Raw genomic sequence first — 19,323 nt, forward strand, 5'->3', positions numbered from 1 at the left:
TCAATCTTCATACGGGCATGTTTCTCCACGTACTTCCGAATTCTGGCAGCAAAGACTGCGCCACAGATTTCTGCTTTTACAGCATCTCCCTTTTGGTCCAGGGGTGTCAGTTTGGCCTTTGCTTCCACGAATCGAACTTCAGTTCCGTGACTAGTCTCCCATCTGACGTACATCACAGCACCATAGGTTTTGTCACTTCCGTCAGAAAATGTGATGCCGTAGGGTTTCCCTTTCCAGTCGGGCGGTGTGAGGCTCCTGTGGAATTTCACCTGTCCAAGCTGGGCATATTCCTCGAAGAGCTGTATGGCTTCTTCCCTGAGTCTTTCTGAAAGAGGTTGATCCCAGGTTTCTTGGGTCAGCTTGCCACCCCCTCCTTCTTGGAATGCTTTACGGACGAGAATTGCTCCCTTCTGCTTGACCGGTGCAACTAGGCCGATTGGGTCGTACAGTGCAGCAACTTGGCTTAGGAGAGCTCTCCTCGTCAGTGGGTTAGGCGTTTCAGCTCTCACCTCCTCTTCAAGAAGATCTTTGCCAACTCTCATCTTTTTCTTCCTATTGGAAAAGTTAACCGCCGTCAGCATGTACAGTTTGTCTTTGTCCACCTGGTAGCCGATGCCCAGGGCTTTGTTCTCTCCTTCTCTTATTTGGTTTGGAAGAATCAAGGTGTTTCCTTGCTCTGGCTTTAGGACATCCGCTTCAGTTTCTTTCCTCCCACTTTGCCCTGACCTGACCCATGGTTTGAGGAAGAAGCCTCCAGCCTTTAGGACCTCTTCAACTCCAGCTGTGATTTGGTCAAGTCTGTTCAGGTCATTGTGGGAGGTCAACAGGTCATCCACGTAGCTGTCTTCTTCAATGACTCTGCGTTCATCCTGCAGGTGAGTGAAGTTGGGCAGACTTGCAGTTTCCCTCATGGCCAATTGAGCAATGCAGCCAGCAGGTTTGTCGCCCATATTGACTCTGGTGACGGCATACTCACTGATTTCCTCTTCTGGGCTGTCTCTCCACAGGAACCTGTGCAGATGCATCTCTCGCTCTTCCAACCAGACAGAGTTATACATCTTTCTGATGTCGCCCAGAGCTGCGTTCACTCCTTCTCTGAATCGGAGCAGGACAGCTCTGATGGGGTTGAGAACATCTGGTCCTTTTAGGAGAAGATCATTCATGCTCACTCCGTTGTATTTTTGGCTGCTGTTCCAGACAATACGAACTGGTGTAGTCACTGAATGGGGATTTGGCGCCACCAAGTGGCTGACATACCAAACTGGTCCTTTCCACTTCTCCATGACTTCATTGGTGAGTTTTATGGCTGCGCCTCTTTGGACCATTTCATGGATCTGGGTGGAATATGCAACTTTCCAGTCTGGGTCTTTGCTCAGTTGCTTTTCCATTCTCAAGAAGCAAGCTTGGACTGCTCTTTTGTTGTTGGGGAGAGAGGCTGGATTTTCAGTCCAGGGATATTTGGCATCCCAGTGTGGAGTTGAGGAGTGAGAGTCCTTCATCTTGTAGGTGAGTCCTCCTTTAATGATCTCAAACTCCCTCTCCTCCGCCAGGGTCATGTCCTTTCCTCCTGGAGGACAGTTTCCACACCGGCAGCTTCCACATTTCGGCTCACATGCAGCCCCGATGCTGTCCCAGTGCCACCAATCAAGAAATTCACGGTTACTGGCAGATGTAGTTGCGTGGGCCACATCGTCCTGCTGTAGCCGGCCTGGCTCAGACGCTGGGACTGTGATCTCTTGGTATCGGACAGCAGCGGTTCTCATGGAGCGGGCAAAGTGGGTTCTTGACTCATATGCTGCCACCTCCACTTCTTCGAGCAAGTCAGGGTGTGCTCCACCGACTGTTTTGCCCAGGGGGCTCTCCCATAGGACAAGGTCACCGATGACTTTTAGTCTTTGGGGTGCGAGTCGTCCCTCGCGATGGCTTATGAGGAGCTCGACTTCCTCTGGTCTTTCTAACTCCTCAAGCTGGACATCTGGGAAGAAGCTTTTCAACTTTTCGGGTTCAGTTGCTTGATGGACCTTTGCAATTTGCTCCAGGCCATAGCAGACCAGTTGATGTGCTCGCTCAGTCCCCTTGGGAGTCTTGACTCGGACCTTCAGGAGGTACCTTTTCGTCCTGACTTTCATTGTCATGCCTCCAACTCCATGTACGACCAGCGCTATGTCTTCACTTCTCAGGCCAAGTCTTTCGGCAGCTTTGTGAGTGATGTAATTTGTGTCGGATGCCAGGTCTATAAGTGTGCCAATCTTCTGACCTGCGTTAGCTGTGACCATCATCAACATCATCATCACTGGTAACTCAGCCAGCCCAGTTTCCTTCAGCAGTTCAGACTGGCCCGCTGATTTGAGAGTCATTGAGGCTCGGTTTGAGAATGCCTTTCTGCCCTTCTCTGCCAGTTCTGGGGCAAGTTGTGACAAGAAGGCCTCCTGTTCCTCAGTGAATTTACCTTTTCCTTCTTTTCCTCCTTTTGCACCTTTGCTTCCTTCTCTTCTGGCCTCTGCTGTTGGGCATAGGAAGTAGTGGTGGTCAGGTGTGCCGCTTGCCCTTTTGCAGTCTTGGTTTCCGCATAGGAAGGTGTCTCTGCAGTAGCCACCTGCGTCGTGATACCCAAGACACTTCCTGCACGCTCCCAGCTTCTTCAGGGCCATTTTCTTCTCATGTAGCTTCAAGCCTTTAAACTTCTTGCAAAAGTAGATCTTGTTGGTGTGCCCACCACCACCACAAATGCCACAGACCTCGTCACCATCTTTACTCGTAGCCCTGGTAGATGCAAACTTTCTTTCTGGCTTCTTCCTGTCTGCTTCTTCCGCTTTGTCCACCAGCTTTAGTTGCTCGAGTCGTTCCAGTATTTCCTCCTGGCTCTTTAGGAACTTTAGGAGCATATCAAAATGGTTGTCTGGGGTTACACGGTTGGTGGGCTCAACCATATACATCAGCCAGTCTCTTTTTATGAAATCTGGTAACTTGCTTTCAATCGACCTGATGACGAGGGGGTTTCTGATGGCTCCAGAGTTTCCTAGCTCCGTCAGGTCAGCCAGGGCCTTCTCCACAGCTTGTATTAGGTCAATGACCTTCCTGGGCTGGTTTCCCTTGACTTGTGCCATCTTGTCCAGCGCTTCCAAGATTTCGACTGTGATCGTTGATTTGTTGCCGTACCTGTTTTCGAGGACCTTGAAGATATCTGTTGCTGTGGTGTAGGTGGACAGTCTTAGTTCCTTGGCAATGGAATCACTGACGCTCTCCAACAGCTGGATCTTCTTTACCTCTGGTGATCCAGTCGGCTCCCCTTGTTTCTGGAGGCTCTCCCAATCCTTCTTCCACCTGTGAAAGTCTATTTTGCTCCCATGGAAGACTGGTAGGGATGTAGGCTTTATCCTCACAATGGGATGTGTTGGTTGGCCAGGTCGTCCTCCTGCACCTTGATCAGCCAGCCTCCTGGATGTGGCGAATTCAGCTTTCCTCAACTTGAGCCTGTAGTGAGCTGCTTTCACTTGTGTTAGTTTGTCATCCATCTCGTCCTTTAAGTGCTGAGGGATCCATTTCTCCCAATGGGCCATGGTATGGATGGTAACACTCACCGTCTCATTCAGCAGGGTGAGGTAAACGTCATAGCCTTCCACGTTGTTGCTTTCAACTGCTACATTTTCAGCCCTTTGAATGGCGTCCTCTGCCTCGGAAATCGCTGCCTTCAGCTCAGTCTTCCCGTATCTTCCCCACAGGTTGGTCTGGACAATGTCCTTGATTTCTGCCATCTTATCTTCGGCATCTTTTATAGTTGCTCGGATGTCATCCTCCTGCTGTTTCTCGAGCTCCCCATCTGGGTCATCCTTCTTGACGTCAGCCTCCAGGCCAATCTTGAAGTCCTCGTTGGCATCCAGCAGTGATGTGAAACGGTCGGCAAACTTGGCAAACTCCTCTTTTAGTTCGGATTGCAGCATGGTGCCTGCTCCTCTGGAGATCAGGTTGGCCACTCTGGTCAGGTTCCTCTTGGCTGTCGTCCTCTCCTGCTTGATGATCACGGCAGTCTTCCCCAATACCTCTTCGGCCATCTTTATCCCGTTTTCTCCGGCGTCCACAGCTCCCCTGGGTCTTGAGGCCTTTGATCTTCACTGTCCAGGGCTGGTCCGTGGTTAACAACTGTCAAGTTCCACTTATTGACTCCGTAAAGGACACCAGGACAACTCGGATTTCCAATTGATCAACTTTATTTATCCAACTTTTTGGCTTTGTTGGTTTCTTTTCTGTTGATCTTCATTCAATCAGGTTGTTAACCTTCGAACACAAGTGTTAACAATGGAAAAACAATATATGTACAGGTATTTACAAAAAGGTTCAAATTCAACTGACTCAAACAGGTATTATTTTTAAAGTTAAATTTGCAAACTTTTAAATACCATTGTTTAAACTTTTAAATTATCTAACATTACTTTTCAAAAGGACTCTAGACACTTAGATTAAATGCATGTGAATGCACTGTCAAATTAACCAGTTTCAGTAAAATGAAACAAGTAAATCAGAAAAGTAGTTTTAGTCACTTTAAAGAAGTCAAAATTAATTGATCATTTAATTTAATCAATCAATCGTTTAATTACTTAATCGTTCACTCAATTAATCATTTAACTAATCATGCAATTAAGTAATCAATCATGTAAATTCATTACCATGATGGAACTGAGTAAATCCACCAAACGGAGTAAAGGTAAGTAAAAGGTAAGTATAATTAGCTTAATTAATAAGGTAGCTTAATTAGTAAGGTAAGTATAAAGGTAAGTATAATTAGCTTAACTTTAAGCAAAAGTTTTAACATTTTTATCCTTCAACTTTGCTTTTATCTTTATTACTTTTAACTTTGAACCATAATCTTTGACTTTTTATCCCTTTAAATTGAGCTTATTTAACAATTCAATTAACTCAAGCTTTTTAATTATCAAACAGTAAGAAAATACCCAGATGCAATCAATGCTCAAGGTTGGAGTAAATTTGCTGTGGTTCAAACTAAAAACAATTTAAGACAGGTAAGTAAACCAACATGTCAAGGTGAGTTTTAACAAATAAGCATTTCAGCATATTGCAAAGTGGGTATATTCACCGACCATTGGTGTGTTGGAAGTCTTTTAAAGATGGATCTTGTAGATTTTTGCGTCTTGCCGCTCTGCTTGCTTGCATGAAATGAGACAGCACCACCATTCCTTAACAGCTGCCTTGAATCAGCCAATTGGTGGCCATCTTGACCTTGGTGTTCTGGGAAATGTAGTTCTTTCTGGTACTTCACCAAGGAGTAAGATTAAGGAGGAGACAGCTCCTTACTTCCAGGGCAGGGACACTTCATTCACACTGAGTTTCAACTCCACAAGTAGACTAAGAAGAGTCTTGGGATAATATAACAAGGACAATTGCTTTGTCAGCATTGTCACAGTCTGTACACAAGGACGGATCGATTCATAAATTGGTGGTATTAATGGTAGTATCAGTATGTGATTGGTACTATAGTGTTCAGGTCGATATTTATATTTTGTCAAAATATATATATATATTTTTTGTTAATGTGTACAAACTCAGGGATTAATTCCCTGGACACGGGAGGACTTTTAGGGCAAGAGTAAGAGAGAGTAGCTATTGATTTTGTTTAGTGGTTGTGTACTATTTTTGCTCAAATAATTGTATGTAATAATATAGACTAGGGAAATAGTTTTAATATAATGTAGATATTGTTAAACTGTCAAAAGGACTCACCATAAATACATTTAAAAATGCCGATCTCACTCACGGATCATCAAAATCAGAATTGGCAGCATAAAACCTTGATCAGAACATCCCAACAAAATAGTGTATATTAATCGACCTACCACGCAACTAATTTATGTAATAGACCAAGTGCTGCATTAGGGGCCAGATGGCGAGTGAAGGTTTGGTGTCCGGGGTCCAGTGCGTTGGGTGCATTGGAGTGCTCTGGTTACATAAAAAATGTGCGGCTTTTTTCGTGAGCTTATTGTTGATTTAGTAACCTTGTAACAATTAGCGAGGACAAAGACCCATGTAACGCTTTACTCGCTAGGCTACTGCTATGTTGCAATTAGTGATGAAACAATATGAAAATTATATATCATGGTTAGCGTGACCAAAATTATCACGTTATCATTATTATCGCAGTATTGTTGATTGTGCTTAAAAAGTATTTATACACACACTGAAATCTTTTAATCAAGGTATTTTTAAATAAATAAAATAAATAAACACCCTGTTAGAAAACTCACTATTTTGCATGTTTTGTGTTTGTTATTCTTCACTGATAGTGTTTTTGTCTTCGTATTTTATCTGCTTTAATGGCTAAGCTTTTATTGTTTTAAATATTTGGTTTGAACTGTAGAACTTTCAGATTTATTTGAATGAAAAGTGTGTAGCAAATACAAATGTATTATTATTATCTATTATTTCTGGCAGGTGTTGTGGCGTTCTACTCTGTTCAGCGGTACTTGAATGCATCGTTAAAAAACACCCTTGTCTCGTATTCCTTTGAGTATAAAGTAAAACAATCACTCTGTTTTAAGAGAGCACAACTTGTATCATTATTTATCCAGGTTATTGTTATTCTCTGGGTATTTAACTGATCAGTTGACTGTTCAGTTTGTTTTAGAAGACGTTTAGCCTCTCATCCGAATAATTTTCCTCAGTTCATGCAGGAAGGAAAAGTTTTGTTCTTTTGTGGTGTAAAATTTAATGTGTCCATCAACAAATGCTAACCATAGAATCGAATCGTTCATACACCGTATCCAAGCTTATCGTACCATTCTGTTTTTAAAACATCGTTTTTTAGTCATATCGTAACCCAAGTATCTAGATTTGTATTGAATCGTCCCGAAAGAGATGTACAACCTAACACTCGGAGCGTTGGCTCATTAAAGGAGCGCAGTAAGTTTCATGTTCCGTGATTCAATCAAATAACGCGACAAAGATGGATTGACATGAAGACGACAGAAAAGATATCTCCTCTAAAAATGTAAACTTTGTGTAAAAATCTTGACAAATAGACGGCTTATTATATAAATAAAGAAGAGCAGGCAGCAGCTCACACATCCTCATACTTTCTGTAACACCCAGGAAAAAAAGATGTCAGCCAGCTTGAAAAATGTCTCAACCATAAGCTATGTGAAGCCCAGAATCATTTTTGTTTAAACTTTCGCAATATGTCAGGCTTCCTCATGAGGAAACCTTAACACTTTATTAAATCCATAAACCATACTTGCCAACCCTCCCGATTTTTTCGGGAGACTCCCGAATTTCAGTGCCCCTCCCGAAAATCTCCCGGGGCAACCATTGTCCCGATTTTCACCCGGACAACAATATTGAGGGCGTGCCGTAATAGCACTGCCTTTAGCGTCCTCTACAACCTGCCGTCGCGTCCGCTTTTTATCTATACAAACAGCGTGCCGAACCCAGTCACATGTTGTCTGCGGCTTTTACAGACACACTTAATTGACTGCAAGACAACGCTGAATTTACCCCAGGGATCAATAAAGTACTTTCTATTCTATTCTATTCTAAGACATACTTGATCAACAGCCATACAGGTCACACTGAGGGTTTCCTGTATAAACAACTTTAACACTGTTACAAATATGCGCCACACCGTGAACCCACACCAAACAAGAATGACAAACACATTTCGGGAGAACATCTGCACCGTAACACAACATGACCATAACAGAACAAATACCCAGAATCCCTTGTAGCCCTAACTCTTCCGGGCTACAATATACACCCCCGCTACCACCAAACCCCGCCCCCCCAACCCCGCCCACCTCAATCCCGGCGAACAAAACCAACACAGTGCATAAACTCACAACAAATTACACACCTGCAAATCAATCAATCAATCAATCAATGTTTATTTATATAGCCCTAAATCACAAGTGTCTCAAAGGGCTGTACAAGCCACAACGACATCCTCGGTGTCGAATCAGTCTTGACTTCTGCTGTTGCCATATCCGTTATACGCCGATAGGGAGAAGTTTTTATTTACACGATGAGTCGGGTGTGTTTTGACCTGCGCCGAACCCCTAGGGCAGGGGTGCTCACATTTTTTCTGCAGGCGAGCTACTTTTCAATTGATCAAGTCGCGGGGATCTACCTCATTCATATATATAATTTATATTTACTTATTTATGAAATATATGTTTTTGTTAACAAGTTAAAGGTGTTTAATGATAATGCAAACATGTTTACAACATATAGTTAATATTGTTAATAAATTAAAGGTGTTTAATGATAATACAAGAATTGTAATACATATAGTTAATATTGTTAACAGGTTAAAGGTGTTTAAAGATAATACAAGCATGTTTAACACATATAGTTAATATTGTTAACAAGTTAAAAGTGTTTAAAGATAATGCAACACATATAGATTCCTTTCTTTCATGAAGACAAGAATATAAGTTGGTGTATTACCTGATTCTGATGACTTGCTTTGATAAGAATCAGACAGTGGTGCTGATAACGTCCGCATTTTCAAATGGAGGCGAAAAAAAGTCCTCCTTTCTGTCCAATACCACATGAAAGTGGTTGGTTTTTGGCATCTTATTTGTCCAGCTTCCGTACTCCTTTGTATAAAGTGCACACTTTACAAGAAATGCATTGGCGGCAAACTCCGTAGCTTGCTAGCTTGTGCACGCCAGCTTCTGAGACTCTTATTTTGTTTGTGCAGGCAGGATGAAGAGGCGCTTTTAATGTGCAACTGTGCAGTCGGTCTTTGGAGTTTTGACGACAGGTACGGCGCCAGAGTCTGTTGAAATAAAAAGTGTTTCTCGCCTTCCTGTCGGTAATTTTTTCTTAATAATGAGCTGGCAGCAGCCAGCGTCATCTCAGAAGACCCTCGGGTGCCGTGAATGTCAATCAAGTGACGAAAGTGACGTCATAGTGAAGATTTATGATCGCTCATTTTTAGGACTATTTTTTTAATGCCTGGCTGGCGATCGACTGACACACCCTCCGTGATCGACCGGTAGCTCGCGATCGACGTAATGAGCACCCCTGCCCTAGGGTTTGATCGAACCCAGGTTAAGAACCACTGGATTAGGGTATGTTTTGTCTTAATGTGGAAAGACGTCTGTTGTTTTCATGTTAGCATTTAAGCCAGTGAGGTGGCACTGGTCAGTCCATGAGTTTATCAAAGTGCAGTTATCAGTCAGTTTTTCGATATATTTGATTTAGAACGATAATACTAACAGTCAATAGTTTAATCGGAGTTATCATTAGTACCGTTTATCGTTACATCCTTAGTTGCAATTAGGGCTGGGCGATATATCGATATACGCGATATATCGCAGGTTTGTCTCTGTGCGATATAGAAAATGACTATATCGTGATTTCGAGTACACGTTCTCACGCAGTTGCTTTTAGCTGCGGGCATTACACTACAGGCTCTCCCTGCTCTTTCCGGTCTCTCCTTCTCACAGACAGCAAGCGCACCTTCTTACACACGTCACATACTGTCACAACATACGTCACATACGTATACGCCCTCCCCGAGCAAAGAGGTAGCATCATGGCTAACGTTAGCTGTGATGCTAGCGGAGTGGTGCGAGCGCTAATACAAGAGAAAGAAGGTGCGAATCTGGTAACAAATGGAGGAATAATTAATTCCCAAGAAAAACAGCAGGGGGTCCATCGTCTGGCGGTGGTTTGGTTTCAAGTGGGAATATGGCGAACAGACAACCGTAATTTGTCAAGTGTGGGGCAAAAACGTTGCTATAAAAAGTAGCATTACTGCTGTAACAAACAGTTCAGGGTGTCCCAAGTTACTGGAGTGTGTTAGGTAAGGAGGAGGAGTTTTGTCCCTCCAGAGTTGTTGCCGTAGGGCTGTGACGTAGGGTGTGTGTGGTTGTGGAAGGTGTGTGATGTTGACATTAAAGAAGCGGTGGCTACCGAACCTGCTCTAATGTCTCCCGTTTAGTATTTTATTAGATAAGTACACTGTATAGGTGAACCCAGGACACTCGGCTACACTGCTAATATGTAGCATCATTTGAAAAGTCACCCGCTAGACAATGAAGAGTGCTTACTCCGCACGTCAATATCTCCGTTTGGTGCCACACGCCCACACCATCAAAATCCCGAGGCAAACATTTCCAGATGAACACCGTATGAACATTTTTTTGATTTTTTTAGTTGTGATTTCCTTCTCTGCATGAAAGTTTAGAAGTAGCATATATTATTAATGCAGTATGAACAAGAATGTTTTAATGTAGACACATAGAATCATCATACTGCTTGATTATATGCATCAAGTGTTCATTCAAGGCTAAGGCAAAATATCGAGATATATATCGTGTATCGCGATATGGCCTTAAAATATCGCGATATTAAAAGAAGGCCATATCGCCCAGCCTAGTTGCAATACATTTTTAAGTAAAAAACGTGCACAAAAAAAACAAAAAACACTTGTGGAGTTGCAAATATAGAGTATTTATGCAACTGTAACTGTATCTGTAACGGTAACTGTAACTTTAGGAATTCTAATTTAGAGATATTTTGCCCATTTCTGTGTTATTGTCACCAGCCTGACTCAAAGCCACGATACACTCACTGTCCTTCCGGTTGTGGGAAAGACTAAGACTGAAATTACATCGCTCTCATGGTGGACTATTTTGAGCTCCCAAAAGAGAGTGGCACAGTCGCAGACGGCAGGTTGTAGTGACTCGATCGTACTCAGTGCGGAAGAATCTCTCTTGTCCTTGCACATCTGCTGCTACTTTTGAGGATTTTCCGTGTGGTTTTTGGTATTGGTTAGACACTTAACGATCATAACCAGGAGGGGAGTCAAAGAATGCTGTGTGCCACGTCGCCAGGTGAGTGAGTGTTACCCGGCACTCTCACACTCTTGCTTGGTGTCCTATGTTAAGATTGAGGGATGTATCAGTGACTCAGAGAGACGTCTATCATGAGGTTTGTTGGACGAGTAGACACAAAACTGTAGCGGACCACTTAAGTGACGGGTCTTTAAGTCAATTGTTCATGTGTACGTCCCTGGCGTAGGATAATTGCATGAATTCTCTTTGAAGTCCACTTTTTCGAAAGGAGCTATTTCGAATTTGATGAAGATCTCCGAAATAGAAGGCACAGAAGGAAACCCAACCAGAATGTTTTCTTCTTCAACAACCAACATGTCCTGTTGTCTGGTGTTCAACCTTTACTCTCATCTGGATGACAGACCATCTGCACAGAAATGTAGTTTAAAGTGACTTTATAATTTAACAACAAGGGGGATTTAAGCATCACCACTTTCTAATCTTTGTAAAAAAAAAAGGCAAAAAGGTCATTGTTAAGACGGCCATGCATGAAGTCCACATGTGGAACCAGACCACCACGTGGGTGCCCCCTAACCCGAATGAACTCGAGGGGTCCCAAGCACCCTGTGTGATGAATGAGACATTTGTTTCCTGGGGGGCGAGGCATGACTAACTATGTGAAGCATCTGTCTAGTTTAAATTTAGTGTAACTGAAGCTACTGCTGGCTGTGCTGCATCAACATATCACAGGCTGCATTACACCAGAGAGAAAGCTGTTTAACTTCTGTATCTCCTTTCATTTGTGTCTTTCTCCCCCACTGCTCCCTTTGTACTGTGGGGCACAGGGATTACAGTAGTTTGAATCCAGCTTTTATTTAGGGAACACGTTTAAGCTATATTTCAGTGGGGCAAACACTCAGTATTGACATCTGTGCTGACATTCCCCTTGGCATTTTTGCCCTAAAATAATTAAGTGTCCACAACTAAGGTACATTTCATTCGTCCCTTACTAAAAATGTGTGTTGCACCAGTAAGATTATCTCAAGCTGATGTTCCACATTCTACCTGGGTGCCATGGGGTTGTGTGGACCTGGTGGACCCTACTACATGGGTCGTAACCGGAATGTAGACCATGTGGACTCTGACAGCTGAGCAAAAAGGGCATTGAACACCAACTGTGAATACAGTTCTAACAATATGCACCACTAGGGATGATACTCGAAACCGGTTTTCCCGGTTGTTCGATAAGAAAAGAACCGAGTCCTCGGACTCGAATCCCTTTTTGAGAACCGGTACCCGTTATCGAGACCACTATAGTAAAGAAAAAGAGTTGGTTCTTTATTCCAATCCCTGGAATCCCGTCCCTACCAGAAATGCTCCGTGTGACATCACAAGAAATGACGTCACGTAGCTCAGTCATTAGGCGCTGATAGCGAAAGCAGGAAAACAATGGACCGGAAAAAGCGCTCCAAGGTGTAATAAAGTTCAAAACAAAAGGTATAATCCAATGAATAACTTAACTGAGAGATTTGAGCAGGGTACAAACACATGACGAACACTTTTACGACCATCCGGAAACATAGCAACCAGGCTAGCAACACACCTCCTTTACGGCAGCTGTCGCAACGTTCTTAAAGCAACCGCAGCACATACATATATATGACATCTCCCTTTTTTAACTTTTGTTTTTTTTCCTTGTAAACAAAACAAAATCACACTGTATATGTGTTGTCTGTCTAATTATAAATAATGCAGACGAGGCGTGTTGGCTGAGTTCTTGACGTTTACTTTCACAGCGTGCTCATAACCTCATTCTTAGCTGCCGGGTGGCAACATGCAAAAACACTTTTCGGGGCTACCGCGCATGCTCGTCACTCCCGTTGCATGCTGGGTAGTGTAGTTGTTATTTTCCCTAGCTCATAACATCACATCTTTCCCCCTATAAAGAAAGATTTTAACTCAATAAAGTGTATTTCTTTTTTTAGCTTTAACTTTTCATTTTTTAGCATTGTAACCACATTTGCAAACAACTTTTCTCTTCATAGAATTTTCTTTCAATAAAGAAATAAAGTGCAAAAATGTCAAAGCATCATAACAAACAGTTATGTCAAATAGCAGCAGAAGTGCACTTTTTGGAGAGCTGTATTATTTTCAGTTTTGTGCCCAAGGGACTGATTTTATTTAACACTATATTATTATTTATACACCTATAGTGATCACAGAGACAGGTTGTTTTTGTGTTACTGTATATATTTGTTTTTCTGAAAAATCCCACTTAATATACTTTGGGTAACAACAGTCAATATTTATTTATTTTATTCTATTTTTTTAGGGGGCTAACAGTCAATATTTATTTATTTATTAGATTTTATTTTTTTCTTATATAATAAAAGTGAGCTTTTGTTAAACCAAATATTGTGTGTTTTTTTCCATATACAACAACCTATCTGGACTCGATAAGAGAATCGATAAGGAATCGGTTCGATAAGAGGATTCGATAATAGGCTCAAACTCGATAATTTCTTATCAAACATCATCCCTATGCACCACTGATTACTATGCTGATCGTCGTTAACACCCACCACCTTCTAAACTCCATCTTTTGAAGGTAGTAATGAAAGCGTCTTTCCTCTATGGAGCAAAGTATGTCACGTATGCCACTGACACAGGTGAATCTTGCCAGCTTGGTTTTGAAATCAAGTCATAAATCTTGACAATTCTGTCCAGAAGCTTTCTTAGTCTTTTTCAGACAGACAAAGTAAGATTAATTTGTGTCGATAGGATTTTTGTCCATCCATCGGTTTTTAGTTCAGGTGGTTGTTTGGCTCTATATCGTTATCCCATAATGTTATCTCGGCATGAGTTTGTTAATTGGAAGCCTAATTTAGCTGCCAGCATATGTTAACATTGGCTTAGGTTGAGCCTCTGCTGGCTAGTGAGGTTTCTGTGACAGCACAGGAAGGCTTTATAAAGTAACCTGCGCTTAAAATTACATAACACACAAACATACAGACAAAATGCTCACTAAACCAACACCAACCATCTACAACTTGCGCTATGTATCTAATTCACACAGGTGGTTTTACCGCTATCTCTTAACATAAGTTATGCTCCTATTACAGATTTTAGATACAGAAAACCCCAGTAGGCTTGGCACCAGCCCAGTCAGGAAGGTTTTAAAGCCACAGGTGATGTCAAACCTTTGTAATACGTATGTCTGTGCGTCACACACTCCCGTTTTAGAAAAGTAGGCCGCCTTCCAGCCCTAGAGATCCTGGAAAACAAAAATATAGTAGCTGATTTGTTTTTGGATTATCGAGCAAGTTGTATGTAGGTTACTGTTCCATTGGGTTAAAAAAACACGATGGAGTGATAAATTAAAGAAGGGGTATACATGGAACAGTAGTTTCTCAACTGGAACAATAAACGTCTCCTGCTGTCATACTTGTAAGATAATCAATTGCCAGTTGCTCCCATTGCTTTTGTAATCAATGTGTTTTGTCTTTCATGGAAACACACCATTGTGCAAATAAGAACCCATCCATTGTCATGAGTGGTCAACAGAATTGTATCTCCAATTTTGACAATGGGAATATAATTGAAAGATCACAAATGTCACAGCTATATCACTAACCCAGCATATTAATCAGCAGAATCCCAGCACTGGCATCATTCTGCTGTACACTGTTGCTCAGCAGCTCTTGGTGGTGGTTGAAAGAGGAGACTACAAGAGCTACTGGACAGAATACAAAGCCTTTTGTGCAATGGGGTGTAAGCAGAGCTGGTTCTAATCAAGCTGCGTGCCCACCACAAAGGGAACCTGGGGTTAGGTTACCCTCTAGCTCCTGTGCCACATGGTTCTGTGGCTAGTGTGTAACCAAAGACGGTGATATGCGGTGGTGCATGGACGTGCACACACAACAGGTTGAATTTATGGCAGCGCAATCACATTTTTGCGTTACTTTACACAGAAATGTTTGTCATCCGTAGAAATAGTGTTTTTTGGCTGTTTAATAACTGTACATGACAAGTATTTATTAGTCTCATTTACATGTAAATGTTAAAAAAGTTAGTCCATCAACACAGAAAACATCTGTACAACAATTCTATGCACAAGTTTGACCAAAGCACCACCATTACATGTTATGTAGACCACAATTAAGTTTTGTAAATAGAGAAATAAATCATAATATGACCCCTTTAAGGAGACTGAAAAACAACAAAAATCACACTTTCTTTGCAGGGGCACTGGTAGGAGTTAATACTAATTACCTTAGAGTCACTGACCTTTTATCCAATGTATGTGAAACTTTGGGGATCTGCGTGATAGCATTTTTTCCAAAACAGAGGCACAACAAGGGTCGCTACAAATGTACCACCCTTGGAGTGACTTGTGTATTTGTTTGTGTAAGCTAACACTTCTACACCTGATACACAGCATATAAACGCGTGAACCCGTCGACAAATTCATAATGTGGGTAACACCGTTAATATGGATGAACCCTACATCTGAGTTGTCGACTGGACTTTTTGAGAATGTGGGCTTGTATGTCACGGCCGCTCACAGGACCTTGACACACTTTGCGTGCAGTAAGGAACAACAGTCCCCATGCCGGATTCCTTACCCCCACCTATCCCCAAGTTAGACCGTGTTACAGTCAGTCTTAGGCCTGGTGAACTTTGTAACAATAAACCGAAGTGGATGCCAGTATCACCAACAAGGCTCCCCCCGTTGTTACTGTGACTTTGTGGTATGTCGCAAACATCCGCACTTCACTCTCCCAGCGTGGCTAAGCTATTAATAACCCAGGTACAGCAAAGCCTCTTAGAGATCTGTATTTAACCGGATTGGCTTTCTGATGTATAGACACTTGAGGAGTGTGTGACGCACAAGGGTTTACATCCAAGCCCATTGATAAAAACAATCCCTCCAGTCTCTCTACTCATTTTTCCTCTGTGACCTAGTGTCCTAAGGTGAATTGGCTTTGACCAGGGGGTGGTTCCCCTCTCCCATCTCCAGTCCCTTTCTCCACCATGAAGGTTTTTAGGTCACATGCTAATAATATCTGGGGCCAGGTAGAATGGTCGTCCCCTATCTGACCCCCGACTTTGTAACACTGCCCCTTTGATGGCTAAAAATGTGACGAAGTAGAAAAGCAGATGGGACTTTGGTTGACATTTTAAGTTTGACCGTTTGTGCTTCAGCCTCACAGACACGAGCAACACAACAATAACACAGCCCTTAGAGGGTTCATGTACTCATATTCCAGGCTTATGGACCTTTCCATTGTTTTAATTTGTAATTTTTTTAAATTTTTGACCTAGTTGAAGGGAATTGTGACTGCTACTAATCAGAACATCCCAAAATGTAATTGTGTTATTCTCACATCCGAGGTGTTCTACTTATACTAGTTTATACCTTATGTTCAATTGACTCATGACTTTTAAATGTAAATACTTATTTTACTTCTTATTAAGTACGACATTCATGACTGCCTTGGCCTAAATGACCTATATTTAATCCTCATGGAGCAGTTGTTACTCACAATTCCTACTTATGTTGTTTTTTGTACTGCACTGTACTTTCTTTCATTTAACGTTTCCTTCTTCTTCTCGTGCTCCCATTGTGAAATTTGCAGCTTTTTCTTTTCCATGTGGCCTCTTCCGCCTTCCACTGTTTGGTGTGTGTGTGTTGTGTGTTGCTCCACGTCTGTCAGTCAGATGCTGTCGTCAGAGCATCCAATACTGGGTCTTGTGATAGGCAAGCTGGCCCAGTGTGAAGCTGAACAGCTATTAATATACTGTATACACTTGCTGCTGTTCCTGTTGATGTTGTTAGCAAGCTACGGTGCAGATGGGGAGGAGGCAGAAGAAATTTGCCCTATTTATACTTCAGCCTCAATATCTGATTTGACGGACATTGGCAGTAAGAAAAACATGTTGCACAACTGCATTTGCCACTCTCGATGTTACAAAACAATCAAAATGTGTGTTAGGAGGATGAAACATAAAGGAGCATGCTAGCTAACCAACAACTACACAGACGTCATCTTTTGCTTTTTAAGTCACATATGAAACATTTTCTGACTCCACAATAAAAAAAATTGCACAGTCCATTCACCTTACTTTATCATCAGCGTACCAGGAAGCACTATGCTAAAATACTGACCCTGGATATTCAACTAAATTGTTCTGGCGGCCATATATATATATATATATATATACGGTAAAAGCCAGTAAATTAGAATATTTTGAAAAACTTGATTTATTTCAGTAATTGCATTCAAAAGGTGTAACTTGTACATTATATTTATTCATTGCACACAGACTGATGCATTCAAATGTTTATTTCATTTAATTTTGATGATTTGAAGTGGCAACAAATGAAAATCCAAAATTCCGTGTGTCACAAAATTAGAATATTACTTAAGGCTAATACAAAAAAGGGATTTTTAGAAATGTTGGCCAACTGAAAAGTATGAAAATGAAAAATATGAGCATGTACAATACTCAATACTTGGTTGGAGCTCCTTTTGCCTCAATTACTGCGTTAATGCGGCGTGGCATGGAGTCGATGAGTTTCTGGCACTGCTCAGGTGTTATGAGAGCCCAGGTTGCTCTGATTGTGGCCTTCAACTCTTCTGCGTTTTTGGGTCTGGCATTCTGCATCTTCCTTTTCACAATACCCCACAGATTTTCTATGGGGCTAAGGTCAGGGGAGTTGGCGGGCCAATTTAGAACAGAAATACCATGGTCCGTAAACCAGGCACGGGTAGATTTTGCGCTGTGTGCAGGCGCCAAGTCCTGTTGGAACTTGAAATCTCCATCTCCATAGAGCAGGTCAGCAGCAGGAAGCATGAAGTGCTCTAAAACTTGCTGGTAGACGGCTGCGTTGACCCTGGATCTCAGGAAACAGAGTGGACCGACACCAGCAGATGACATGGCACCCCAAACCATCACTGATGGTGGAAACTTTACACTAGACTTCAGGCAACGTGGATCCTGTGCCTCTCCTGTCTTCCTCCAGACTCTGGGACCTCGATTTCCAAAGGAAATGCAAAATTTGCTTTCGTCAGAAAACATGACTTTGGACCACTCAGCAGCAGTCCAGCTCTTTTTTCCAGGGTCAACGCAGCCGTCTACCAGCAAGTTTTAGAGCACTTCATGCTTCCTGCTGCTGACCTGCTCTATGGAGATGGAGATTTCAAGTATATATATATATATGTGTTAAATAAAAGGAGTCTTGCCTTAATATGAAATAAAAGGAGTCTTGCCTTAGCTACAGGTTTAAGAACAACAAAAATAATGCAGCAATTTCAGTTGTTTGGCAGTTGTCAGCCAATTTGTAATGCTGATTACCGCCCCCTACAGGACTGGAGTGTAGCTTAAGGCACGACAACACAAGTTAACAAACAGCTCAGTCATCTTGTGCATACTCTGCTTTGTGCCTTTTTTTTTGCAACTGTCAACAAGCCGCTAAGCTGGTAGGGTTGGAACGTTTCTACAATGTAACATGATTGGTCAGTTTTGGTGAATGTCTGTTTGCATCAAAAATCACTATTTGACATGTGCTATATTTTGCGGATGCTGTAGATAGAATGACTCCTAATAGGTACTGCAGAGTGCATCCAGTGGAAGTTTATCAATAACCACTAACAGAGTGGAGCCAATACGGACAATGGGTTCTTGTCTATTTGTTTTTGACCACATGTGTGTATGTGTGCACAGTACATGCTGCCTGTGCTGAATGACTTTGGGTATAAATAGCCTGCCAGTGCTTGTCGCGATGACAGCTGACAGCACGCACCGTTGTGTGAATTTGTTTTAAGTAGCGCTGTTCTTCGGTTATCCCTCTTGGAACAATGCCCGCATGGCAGACTGCTACCTGGCAACAGTTTTTACATTAATTTCCAGAAACTGAGCTCAATGACTCAACATTTCATGCCCAACCATCTCACAAAGGTGACTGGAATCTGGTGCTGTTCCTTTTTGCTGTGAGTTACTGTTAGAGTACCGTAAGTATAGTATCAGGAACAAAAGTATTGTCGCATAGTACTGCAAACGCTTTAAGGTCAAGCACAGTCTGTTCTGTGGTGCTTGTAGGCTGTTGATTTGTTTAGATATTCAAACAGTTATTCCTATATATATATATATATATATATATATATATATATATATATATATATATATATATATATATATATATATATATATATATATATATATATATATATATATATATATATATATATATATATATATATATATATATATATATATATATATATATAAAATTCCTAGTTTGTGAAACCGTTCTCAAACAATGACAATAAAAACGATTCTGATTCTAATTCTGATTCATACTTCCTCAAATTATTGCAGGGAGCGTTGGACTTTAGAGGTTCCACTCTTTCTCTGTTTCTTCTTTTTCTTGTACATTTACAAGTCTTAATATTTATCTTACTGGGGTTAAACACTCTGTGATAACATCTCTGCATGGAGTTTTTATGGTCTCCCCTTGCTTTCATGTGTT

The 19,323-nt window shown here is 41.7% G+C and overlaps 1 protein-coding gene across 1 annotated transcript in view; it reads left to right on the forward strand.

Annotated features, from left to right (window-relative positions):
* Positions 1-19,323, forward strand: part of nfatc3a (nuclear factor of activated T cells 3a) — a 144,087-nt gene that overhangs the window by 16,821 nt on the left and 107,943 nt on the right. The gene's annotated exons all lie outside the window — the stretch shown is intronic.

The sequence above is a fragment of the Entelurus aequoreus genome, linkage group LG02, assembly GCF_033978785.1.
Source record: "Entelurus aequoreus isolate RoL-2023_Sb linkage group LG02, RoL_Eaeq_v1.1, whole genome shotgun sequence".
Classification (NCBI taxonomy): Eukaryota; Metazoa; Chordata; class Actinopteri; order Syngnathiformes; family Syngnathidae; genus Entelurus; species Entelurus aequoreus.